The sequence below is a fragment of the Narcine bancroftii genome, chromosome 5, assembly GCF_036971445.1.
Source record: "Narcine bancroftii isolate sNarBan1 chromosome 5, sNarBan1.hap1, whole genome shotgun sequence".
Lineage (NCBI taxonomy): Eukaryota > Metazoa > Chordata > Chondrichthyes > Torpediniformes > Narcinidae > Narcine > Narcine bancroftii.
Genome location: NC_091473.1, coordinates 126,392,637 through 126,405,058, shown reverse-complemented (window position 1 = coordinate 126,405,058; position 12,422 = coordinate 126,392,637). Strand labels below are relative to the sequence as shown.

The following is a 12,422-nucleotide window of genomic DNA, read 5'->3' as shown; positions in this document are numbered from 1 at the left end:
TGCGTGGAGGTCTTCTTTCACTGCTGTTCGGATGCCTAGTTGAGCCCATGGTAGGTCATCCACCCACTTGGGGCCCTTGAGCCTGGTCATGAGGGTGGTCTTGAGATGCCTGTGGAAACACTCCGCCATGCCACTGGCTTGCGGGTGGTATGTCATCGTATGGTGTAGCTGAGTGCTCCACAGGTTGGCAATGTTGATCCACAAACTGGAGGTGAATTGTGCGCCTCGATCAGAAGTGATGTGCTGTGGCAGTCTGAATCTTGCAATCCAGGACGAGAGGAGTGCTTTGGCACAGGACCTGGTGGATGTGTCAGCCAGGGGGATTGCTTCTGGCCACCAGGTGAAGCGGTCGACCACTGTGAACAGGTGACCCTGAGAGACTGGTAAGGGTCCCACATGAACACGTGAATGTGGTCAAACCTGCATTCCATTGGCTCAAAAGGCTGTGGGGGGACCTTGGTGTGTCACTGCACTTTGGCTGTTTGGCACTGCGGACACACCTTGGCCCACCCCCTGGTCTTGTTTCTGCAATCCATGCCACATATTCTTGCTGGTCACCAGCCAGACCATAGTCCTGATGGATGGGTGTCTAGAGTCAAAATATCATTCCCTCCATGCCGTTAGGACAATAGGTCAAATCTACCCGGTAGCCACGTTGTACAGGAGGGTGGTAGTACCTGTGCCAACTGGAACATCCTGAAGCTGAAGGCCTGTGACAGTGGTCCTGTACTGCGGGATCTCGTCGCCCTGCTGAGCCTCTGCCAGTGCTGCGAAGTCCAGACCATTGACCAGGGAGTGGATGCTGTGTCTTGACAAGGCGTCCACGACCACGTTGTCTTTGCCCAAGATGTGCTTGATGTCAGTGGTGTACTCTGAGATGTAAAACAAGAGTCTCTGTGGGCGGGTTGACCAGGGATCGGAGATTTTAGCCAGGGCAAAAGTCCGTGGTTTCTGGTCCGTGAAAGCCCTTCCCTTAAGAAAGTACCAGAAGTAGCAGATGGCTAAGTACAGGGCCTGTAGCTCTCTATCGAAAGCATTGTACTTTAGTTCAGGGGGCCGCAGATGTTTGCTGAAGAAAGCTACTGGGTACCAACTTTCTTCTATCTGATGCTCCAGGATTCCATCAATCGCTGTTCCTGAGGCATCAACTATGAGGGGTGCATCTGGTCTGGGGTGGGTCAGGAGTGCAGCTTTGACCAGGGCTTCTTTGGTTTCCACAAACACACGTGTGGATTCATCGTCGCAGGTCAGGTCCTTCTCCTTGCCGGACATCAGGATGAATAAAGTGCACATCACTCAGGCAGCTGCTGGGATAAACTTGCAATAAAAGTTTATCATCCCCACAAACTCCTGCAAACCTTTCATTGTACTGGGCTTCGGGAAGCTATAGATGGGCTCTACCTTGTTGGGCAGTGGTGTGGCTCCGTCCTTTGTAATCCTGTGACCCAGGAAGTCAATGGAGTTCAGGTCAAACTGGCGTTTGGCCAGGTTCACGGTGAGGCTGAACTCCTGCAGATGACTACAGAGATTTTGGAGGTGTTGAACGTGTTACTGTCGGGTTCTACTTGCCACAAGGATATCGTCAAGGTAGATGAAAGTGCTGTCCAGGTCTCGGCCCACTGCGTCCAACAGTTGCTGGAATGTCTGTTCCGTATTTTTGAGCACGAATGGCATCCTCAGGAACTCGAACAGCCCAAATGGAGTGATGATGGCCGTCTTCGGGATGTCATCTGGAGATATCCTCGCACGAGGTCCACTTTAGAGAATATTGTTGCCCCATGCAGGTTTGCAGCAAAATCCTGGATGTCTGGCATGGAGTAACAGTCTGGGATGGTAGCCTCATTGAGTCGGCGATAGTCGCCACATGGTTTCCAGCCCCCAGTTGCTTTAGACACCATGTGCAGGTGCAAGGCCCATGGGCTATCTGACCGTCGAACAACACCCACCTCCTCGAGCTTGTGGAACTCCTCCTTGGCCAGTCGGAGCTTCTCTGGGGGAAGTCATCTCACCCTTGCGTGGAGAGGTGGGCCCTTAGTTAGGATGTGATGTCTGTCGCCGTGCCGAGGCATCTCCGCTGTGAACTGAGGGGGAAAGGATTGCTGGGAATCCCGCTAGCACCTTTGAGAACTCACCCTCCAAGCTGTGGATGGAGGCCAGGTGCATTGCCAGAAACCTAGCGCCCCTCAGTGCAATGGTCTGGTAGGTCACAGTGTGGATAAGTCGCTTACCCTTAAGGTCCACGAGGAGGCTGTTAGCTCACAGGAATTACACCCCGAGGAGTGGTTGTTCCACTGCGGCCAGTTTGACTGCCCCCAAACTGCAGCTCAGCCTACGAGTGCCATAGGTCCGTATACTGCTGTTGTTGGCAGCCCTCAACGTGGGTCTCGCTAGCCTGCACCTAGTGTCCAACCCTGTCGGGAGTATCACGCTGACCCCTGCATTTGTATCCACCAGGAAGCATCTGCCGGACAGGCGGTCCCAGATATACAGGAGGCTCTGTTGGTGGCCAGCTGTCATGAACATAATTTCCCTGGAACTCGCAGGTGCCCCATCTCCGGTGGTAGAAGTACTGTCACTGGACTAGCTTCTGCCTCTCATCTGCTGTTCCTTGCTTGGGACTGCTCTGGTCTGATGGCGGGACTTCTTTATGAGCCCCACGGTAGCCGAGCACTTCTGTTTCTGTTTCCACAGAATGTCTGCCCATGCTACGACTTTCCGGGGGTGGGGGGGGGGTCAGTGAAATCCGCATCTGCCAGGAGGAGTTGGATGTCTTCAGGCATCTGTTTCAGGAATGCCTGCTTGAACATGATGCAGGGCTGCTCATCTCCCAGGAGGGCCAGCATTTTGTTGATGAGTACCGACAGGGATCTGTCTCCAAGCTCATCCAGATGGAGCAAACGTGCTCCTCGCTCTCGCCGCGAGAGTCCGAACGTCTCGGTTAATAGCTCTTTGAAGGCAGTGTAAGTGCCTTCCGATGGTGGCCTGTGGACGAAGTTGGCCACTCTGTCTGCTGTCTGTGGATCCAGGGCGCTGACCACATGGCAGTACCGGGTGGTCTCTGCTGTGATTCCCCGGATCTGGAACTGAACCCCTGCCTTGTTGAACCACATGCCGTGTCAAACTGTCCAGAAGGTTGGGAGCTTCAGGCTGACTACTCTGACAGCTGCTTTGTTCTCCATTGCTAAGTTTCGATTCCTTCTAAACCGTTGGGGTCACCAATTGTAGGTGATCCCTACAAAGAAACACACACACACACACACACACACATAGTGTGGCAGGTTAAGCTCACTCCTTTATTAGGGCTGATTTTATACTGTTCAAGTTCCCGCTGTTTTTGCTGATTGACTGGGTCAGCCAGATGAATAACAATATTGGGCAGGAACATCCATCTATATGAATGCCCTTCTTCCCCAGCCTGTTTCTGCTGAGTTAGCTGGGCAGCTTGACCAATGACATTTTAGGACTGTTGGTCTGATGCTGCCCCACCTTCTACCCCTGCCGGTTCATTGTCCTGGGAGTCGCTTTAGCGATCTCTGTCTGCGTCTGCTGCCGTCCGATGTGCTGGCCTGATCTCCGCAATTGCGGGCCGCCACACACTTTACTTTTCCTAGGGGTGTGGCAAGATGGCGTAAATGCAAGATGTGTATTCCACCTTCTCCCAGCTGGAACATTAAATGCCCGACTTTAAGTTGTTTAAATTTAGTTAAAAATAATATTTTTAATTTTTTAAACAATAGTAAATTACTATGGCAACTAATGTAAAAAAATCTAAGGCTCAACTTCAAAAGAAATTGCCATTTAAAAGTACATAAGAATTGAGGCCTATCTTTACAGTGGAATCCTTGGAGTCGATTTTGACGATTCCTAAGGCCCAGAGGACCCCAGCCCGGTCAACTTTTGATGCTGGCGCCCACCTTGCTCCTGCAAGATGGCGTTGGCACCTTGGTGAGTTCGGCTGCTGTCGATCCACGCACGCGGATGACATGGTCGTCAGGGAGACCTGCGGCCCCACGATCTTGCCGGGCGGCCTGGGGATGCGCGGAGTAGCATCGGAAGACACTCCGGCATGCCCCGTGGCTTTGCCCGGCCTGTGTGGAATGTTGCAGGTCCGGGAGCTCCTTGATAAGGTGTGGGCGTCGGGTGTCCAGACTTGCAACTGCACTGTAAAGGCATCCACACCGACAGAAGAAGAGGAATTACTTACCTTTGCAGAATATGTCATCTGGTGAACCTCAAAAAGTGGAATCGGAATCTGGAATAGATCTAGTATTTACAGTTCTGGAAGGGATTGCCTATCAGATGGGTAATATGTCAAAACAAATATCAGATCAAATGTATCAAGGATTTAGGGAGGTGAAAATTAAGACACATACTTTTTGTGAAGAAATGTCAAATATGAAGTGAGATATGAATGTAGTCAAAAGTGACATTAATAGATGTATAAAATCTGTTGATACTGTCCAAGAAAATTAAAAAAAAATTGAGACAGCTTTCTCTGAGTGTCAAAGTCAAGTGGAGTGTAATAGAGAAAAAATAGAAAAAGTGGAAGGATCTTTCGTAGATCGGGGAATTCAAAAAAGAGAATTAGTGAAGAAGATTGGTTCTTTGGAAAATCAGAGTCGGAGAAATAATGTGAAGATAGTTGGTCTTCCAGAAGATATTGAAGGCTCTGATTCTATAAAATTCTTTAAACACTAGATCCCAGAAGTTTTGGGTAAAGATTTCTTTCCTGAAGGTTTGGAGTTGGATAGGGCTCATAGAGCTCTGAGAAGAAAATCGCTTCCAGGACAACCGCCGGGAGCAGTTTTGATTTGTTGTTTAAAATACCAGCATAGAGAAATTATTTTACGTATGGCAGTACAAAAAGCATGACAAAACCAATCCCTATTAATGGTTCAAAATAACAGTGCTTTTTTTATGCTGATTTGAGTCAGGAAGTTATTCGTAGATGGCGAGAATTCAATATGGCCAAAGATGTTCTGTGGCGAACAGGTTACAAATTCACTTTTCGTTACCCTGCAATTTTGAAGGTTTTTTATGGAAACTTTAAATCTCAATTTTGTGAAAATGATCATGATGCCTTAGTCTTTGCGAACTCCCTGCCGGAATTGGGAAGAAATTGTTGTTCTCTGCCTTTGTTTCGTAAAAGGAGATTAAATGGAAATGGAAATGGCAGTGGAAAGAGAAAGAATGGGAAGAATGGAAAAAATGGACAGAAAGAAAAAAATACAGAATCCTCTTGATATCGAAGATCCGGAGCAATCGTTGGGTTTAGAGTTACTGGGTTGAAGATATGGACTATATTTGAATGTGTTTATCTATATAATAAATATGTATCTGGCTGGGAGGGTGAATGACACAGAAAACTTTGCAAGTCATCTGCCACCAGTGGGTTTCCCACACCCAGTTTTTTAGGGTAATACCGCCTTTGGGTGGTTTTTGTGTGTGTGTGTTGTTTTTTAAAATTTGTGTTTTGATTTTTTAAGAGGGTTTTTTTCCTCCTTTTTTTATTTTTGAAGGATTACAAAGGGGAGCATTATTTTATAGAGTTTAATTTTTTAGTGTGTGTATTTACTAATAGTTAAAATTATGTCTCAATTGAACTTTGCTACTTTTAATGTTCAGTTGTTAAATAATCCAATAAAGAGAAAAAGATGATAGACGTATATAAAAAAGATGAAAATTGATCTTGCTTTTCTACAAGAAACACATTTGACGGAGAAAGAACATTTGAAATTGAAAAGAGACTGGGTTGGTCAAGTTTTTCTTCTTCTTTTAATTCTAAAGCAAAAGGAGTAGCAATTTTAATTGATAAGAACTTATCATTTGAATTGGAATCTACTGAAGGGAATGCTGGTAGAGTTTTAAGAGTTAATTGTAAAATATTTGTGGAATTTTGGACTCTGCTTAATTTATATGCACCCAATACAGATGATGAGCGGTTTATTTCAGAAGCTTTTTACTTGTTAAATCAAGCTAATGAGAATACTTTAGTGGGTGGTGATTTCAATTGTGTTTTGGATCCTTTATTTAAAAAAAATAAGGAAGTCAAAGATGGCAATACAAATTAATGCATTAATGAAAGATTTAAATTTGGTAGATATTTGGAGAAAAGTTAATCTTACAGAGAAAGATTTTTCTTTTTATTCTTCAAGGCATGACTCGTTTTCCATAATTGATTTATCTTTGGTATCTGCACATCTTCAGGGTAGAGTACTGCAAACTGAATATAAAAATAGAGTTATATCAGATCATTCATTATTAGTTTTTTCTTGTGAAAGTTTGGAGATATTACGTTTGATGTATAGATGGAGGTTTAATGCTATGTTATTGAATAAAACAGAGTTTGTTACCTTTGTTAAAGAACATATTTCTTTATTTTGACCGAAAATGTTAATTCTGTAAAGAGTAGTCATTTTGTAGTATGGGATGCTTTAAAAGCTTATTTGAGGGGACAGATCATTAGCTATTCTACGAAAGTAAAGAATCAATATATGGCAGAAAGTTTACAGTTGTAAAATCAGATTGCTAAACTAGAGAAAGATTTTCAGAAAGATATAACAGAAGATAAAAAAGCTGTATTAGCGAAGTTAAAATTATGCTATAATACATTACAAACTTTCCAGTTTGATCTAAACAACATTATTATGAGTTGGGGGAAAGGGCTCACAAGGTACTTGCCTGGCAATTGAAAGCAGAACAGGCATCTCGGACTATTAATGCTGTTAATAAGAATTCAATAATCACCTATAAGCCTCAGGAAATTAATGACCAGTTTTATTCATTTTATCAAAAATTATATACTTCTGAGGGGAAACAGGATAATGATTCTATTGATTCTTACTTATCTAAATTAACGTTACCGGTACTAGATGAGAAAGATATACAGGAGTTGGAATCTCCATTCATAGATTTTGAAATCAAGGAAGCTATTCAGGAAATGCCTAATGGCAAGTCCCCAGTAGATGATGGGTTTCCTGTGGATTTTGATAAACTTTTTTATGACAAATTTTCTAATATATTTGGGGAAGTGTTAAATCAAGTTACTGATGATCAAAAGTTACCGGAAATGTATTTGAATGCTTAAATAACTGTTATCCCAAAGAAAGACATAGATCCTTTACAGATATCTTTATATAGACCTATTACTTTATTGAATGTAGACTATAAAATTATGGTGAAAGTATTAGCTAATAGACTTGCTAAATATTTACCTTAATTAGTACATATTGATCAAACAGATTTTATTAAGAATAGAAATGCCTCAGATAATATACTTCGATTGTTTACTTTGATCAATGCATATTGGCGGCAACCTAATCATCCTATGGTCGGTGCACTAGATGCCAAAAAAGCTTTTGATAGGGTTGAATGGGACTTTTTTTTTAAAGTATTAGAGAAATTTAAATTTGGGCCTTTCTTTATTGGTTGGGTTAAGGCCTTATATATGAATCCGATTGCTAAGGTGGTGACAAATGGACAGACATCTTTACCTTTTAAATTGACTCGATCAACTCATCAGGGCTGCCCATTGTCGCCAGCCCTATTTGCATTGGCTATAGAACCGTTAGCACAGGCTATTAGACAAAATGAGGATATTAGAGGGATGAGGATTAAGGATGAAGAATATAAAATTAATCTATTTGCAGATGATGTGTTGATATATTTGATAGAGCCTAAGAGATCGTTGAAACAGTTACAGGAGTGTTTATCGAAATTTGGAGAATTGTCGGGATATAAAGTTAACTGGAATAAAAGTGAATTTTGCCATTTGGAGTAGAAGATTATTCTGAATTTAAAAATATTACAAAATTAAGATGGACGAATAAAATCAAATACTTAGGTGTGTTTGTGGACAATGACTATCAATTGTTATATCAATTAAATTATGTACCTATATTGAGGCAAATTAAAGCAGACTTAACTAAATGGAAAGATCTTCCATTAACTCTCATTGGATATGTTAATTGTATTAAGATGAATATCTTTCCTTGAAATCAATATTTATTTCAATCAATACCTTGTTTACTTTCAAAGATTTTTTTTCAGGATTTGAATAAAGCAGTACGAGAGTTTTTGTGGAAAGGTAAATTAGCTTGAGTAGCGTTGCACAAACTGACTTGGAAATATGCATTGGGTGGCTTACAACCGCCACATTTTCAAAATTATTATGAGCCAGCTCAGTTCAAGTTTATTAGTAGACTGATGGATTTGGATCAACCTCCTAGTTGGACTAAGGTGGAGATATCATGTCTACCTAGAATGGAGATTCATGAATTTATATTCTATTGGAATTTGATTTTATTACAGGAATATGATATGCCAATACTGAAACATTTATTAAAGATTTGGATAAAATAAAATAAAATTTTAGGGTCAAAAGATAAATTATCAACTTTAACTTCATTATACAATAATCGGCTTATTTCTTTTTCAATGTTTAATAGTTATTTAAAGATTTGAAATTCTAATGGTATAAAGACAACACTGGACTGTTTTGTAGAGGGACAATTTCTTTCTTTTATCCATTTGAGAGAATGATTTGAAATACCTTTAAATTCTTTATTTGTGTATTATCAGCTTAGGGCTTTGGTAAAAGATAATTATGGTAGAGAGATGTATTTACCTACTTTATCAAAATTTGAATCTTTGACTTCTACTATACCAAAGAAGGGTTATGTTTCAGTTATGTATAATTTATTACAGGACAATATGGATAAACCAGATTGTTAAAAAATCTAAACTTAAATGGAAGACTGATTTAGTGTTAACTTTTCCTGAAGATGATTGGGAAAACATATGTCAGGACAATGTAATTAAATTGACTAATGTAAGATATGGAATGGTCAATTATAATTTTTTTACATCAATTGTATTTGACCCCGGAAAAGTTAAAAAAAAAAATGGGTTTAGTAATTCAGATTCTTGTTTTAGATGTGGTTTATGTACTGGTACATTTTTTACATGCTGTTTGGACTTGTGTGAAAGTCCAACCATTTTGGCAAGAAATTAAAATAGTTTTGGAAAAATTGTATAATTTTAAACTTCCTTTGAATCCAATGATTTTTTTTGTTGGGAGATTTGTTTTCATTAAGGGGAATGGATTTGGATAAAATTCAAATTGCTTTTGTACGTTTGGTGTTATCGGTAGTGCGTAAATGCGTTGCTAATACTTGGAAAGATGATGTAGAAATTAATATAATATGCTCGCATAATGAATTGAAATCTTGTATCGTGATGGAAAAAATTACTTATAATTTACATGATAATTATTCTTTTTTTGTTGATAAGTGGTCTCTGTATTTGAAATATATGCAACTGGATGTATTTTGAACTGTTATTAATGTTTACAATTTTTTATATATACATATATATGATTTATATTTTGGCTCCCCTTAAGGGAACTAGCTGAAGGGGTGGGAGGGGCGGGGGAAGGGTTTTTTTGTTTGTTTTTAAATTTTTTTTCCTTTTTTTAGGTTTGTTTTGTTTTTTTATATATAAATCTTTGTAAAATTACTTTATTTGAATATTTAGATTGTATGTTATACTTTTTACTTATCTTTTAAATAAAGTTTAAAAAAAACTACTTTTTCTTTCTTTTCTCTTTCTTTTGGGTTGGCTTTTCCTTTTTGTTTGATGTTATATTTTACTACATTATTACCAATGTGTGTAGGTCTTTCATGTCCATGCTTCAAATCTTTTTCCTATACTTTAAAATGTATTGCACATTGTATAATTGTATTATTCAATTGTTTATATATTAAATACCAATAAAATATATAAAAAAAGAAAATATGTGTCAGCACAACATTGAGGGCCGAAGGGCCTGTACTGTGTTTTACAGTGGTGCTCTATGAGCTATACACTTGAAACGAATATATTTTGTCTGATGCCAGGACTCAGGCCCACCATCTTTTCATTAGATGGATCTGGCTCCAGAAATATATTTTAAATGGTTAGTTGTATCCAGGTTTTTACTGCATCTTCAATACATCAACCAGACAGGGCTCTTCCACCCATGGGAAGAGTGCAGACCCTCTCTGTATAACTCATCGTTTGTCCATAAACCGCAGTGTTGGAAGTTTGTACGTCATTTGCGGTCTTCCTCTGCCTTTCCTGTGAAATTTCAATCAGTCGAACACCACAGCCTGTAATTTCCATTCCTCTGAGGTAAACTGATGATTTTCCATCTCCCTTTCACACACAGAAACATGGTCTCGCCCTATGACCATGTTGTTCTCTGATATTCTCAGAACCAACCTACCTCACAAACCATCCTCTGGCTGCAAAAACCTTCGGGAAGACCCAGGCTGTGTCATGATGCCCCTTCGAAACTTCCCCTACCTTTGCCAAACTGGGACTGACTGCAGACTTCAAGTTCAGTCTGGGCACCCTCCAACAATGCGGCATGAACATCGACTTCTCCAGTTTCCTTTAGCCCCATCTCTCCCCTTGCCCGATCTCGATGTGGCCTTTCCTCTACCTTTCTCCCTTTCCCCCAACTCTGAATTCATACAGCCTCGCCCTGATCAATTCTCACTATTATCCATGTCCGATTATAACCTTTTCCCCGCTTCCTTCCCACCCCCCCACCCCTTCCTTCCCAAACGTTTTTATTCAGGCGCCCAAGTGATTTTTGCTCATTCGCTGAAGAAGGGCTCAGGCCCAAAATTTTGGTTATAGATTTTTACCTCCTATGGACACTCCGAGATCTGCCGAGTTCCTCCAGCAATTTTGTGTTTTTACTTTAGCAACCTTTCTTGCCCTATTCTTGTCTCTCATTTTGAATGTACTTTGTTCATTCTTAAGTACTGTACAAAACCATGTTACTTTTACGTATGATTTTGTCATCCACTCAAATGCGAAAATCACAAAACAATAGAATATTCGGAGGAATAGATTTGATCAGCAGCCTTGTTTCCTGCAAATCTGCCATGCTACGCCTCAGCTATTGGATATTCATTGTGAATAGAGACAGAGTGTGTTTCTGGAGAAACTGCAAGATTCATTTGATATTTTCAACCATAACCAACGTCAATGAGCAAATGTCAGCAAGTTCAACAACATGTATGCAGACAACTAAAGATTCTTACATTATGTTCTGCCAAAAACCTCTATGCCTGCATTTAAGAGTAGGCCTCAAATCCCAGCACACTAAATGTAAACACTATCCCAGTCACAACATTCTATCAGAGGAGAAGCAAGCCAAACGAGCTGGGGGACACTGAGGCCTACTCCATGCCAATCCACCCACATGCTGAACACACTTAACCACAAACACATTATCTTTAAGTACACCTCTCGTAAAACAAACACTTGCCCAAGAAACACTCCTCTTAAAACATATAATTCGAACAATGCTCTAGTAACTTATTTCACTTCCCGTGCAGCTCATTTACCTTCCTCTGACAGCTCACTTCAACCCAGCAAGATGATATGCTCCACAGCACCGCACAGTGGTCTGTGTCACGATAATGAATATGCATGATATGTATTAACCTGACCAGAAGTCAGATGGTATGTACTGGAGGTGGAAGTTGCAGGAGGATGAAATAAGGAAAGCAGGAAAATAAAGAGACTGAGATGTTCAACTGGTAAAGCATGTGGTGATGGTGTTATTAATTTCACATTTCGGGCCACAAATGTGACAGTCTGCACTGACTCTGTTGTTTCCCTGATCAGAGGAAACTTGTGTCATGCACGAATAACTTAATTACGTGTACTGTGTAAACATTGGGTTAACTTAATGCTTTAAGGCAAACTTTGCTTTAGGGAGAAGTCCGTGGATCTGTCACTCTTTGTGTTAAAAAGTGCCTTCATTCAGTTGGAAGCACGTAATCATCTGTATAATAAAGTTTGCAGTTCATCGTGAATTTAGTGCCATTTTTTTTTCTGTTCTGCTTTCCAGTTCTTGGGACTGGTGAGATTTTTATTTTCAATGAGAGAAATGTACTTTTGAGTGCCATTGCGTCACATGCAACAGAAAATGATAAACAGCATTTGTGGAGAGACATTTCAGGTCAAGGTGAGATACAAACCAGAGGACATGGGTTAAGTGTGAAAGGGGAAGGTTTAGGGGGGAGCAGTAGGAGGAATGTCTTCACACAGAGAGTGGTGGGAGTGTGGAAATGAGCTGCCAGCTGAAGTGGTGAATATGGGCTCAGTTTTAACATTTAAGAAAAATTTGGACAGGTACATGGATGGAGGGGGTATTGAGGGATATGGACTGGGTGCTAGTGAGTAGGACTTGACAAAATAATAGTTTGGCATTGACTAGAAGGGCCTATTTTCTATGCTTTAATGTTCTATGGGCCGAGGGCAGCCATCTCAGGTGCAGGAGCACCCATCAGATTCAGACAATGAATCCATATTGGCCTCTATCACCCTGAACCAGGAGGCCCCACACAAACTCGCCAGGTTCA

The 12,422-nt window shown here is 40.8% G+C and overlaps 1 protein-coding gene across 2 annotated transcripts in view; it reads right to left on the bottom strand.

Annotated features, from left to right (window-relative positions):
* The window catches only part of hyi (hydroxypyruvate isomerase), a 55,065-nt gene extending 43,610 nt beyond the window's left edge, over positions 1-11,455 (bottom strand). The window contains exons 1-2 of one of the 2 annotated variants that reach the window (XM_069938998.1): positions 11,400-11,451; positions 6,126-6,223 (exon numbers count right to left, since the gene is read on the bottom strand). The gene's annotated coding sequence lies outside the window, so the exon portion shown is untranslated. Of the gene's footprint in view, positions 1-6,125; positions 6,224-11,399 lie in introns of both variants that reach the window. The other variant, XM_069938999.1, reaches the window with a different exon arrangement.
* Between the last annotated feature and the right edge of the window lie 967 nt (positions 11,456-12,422).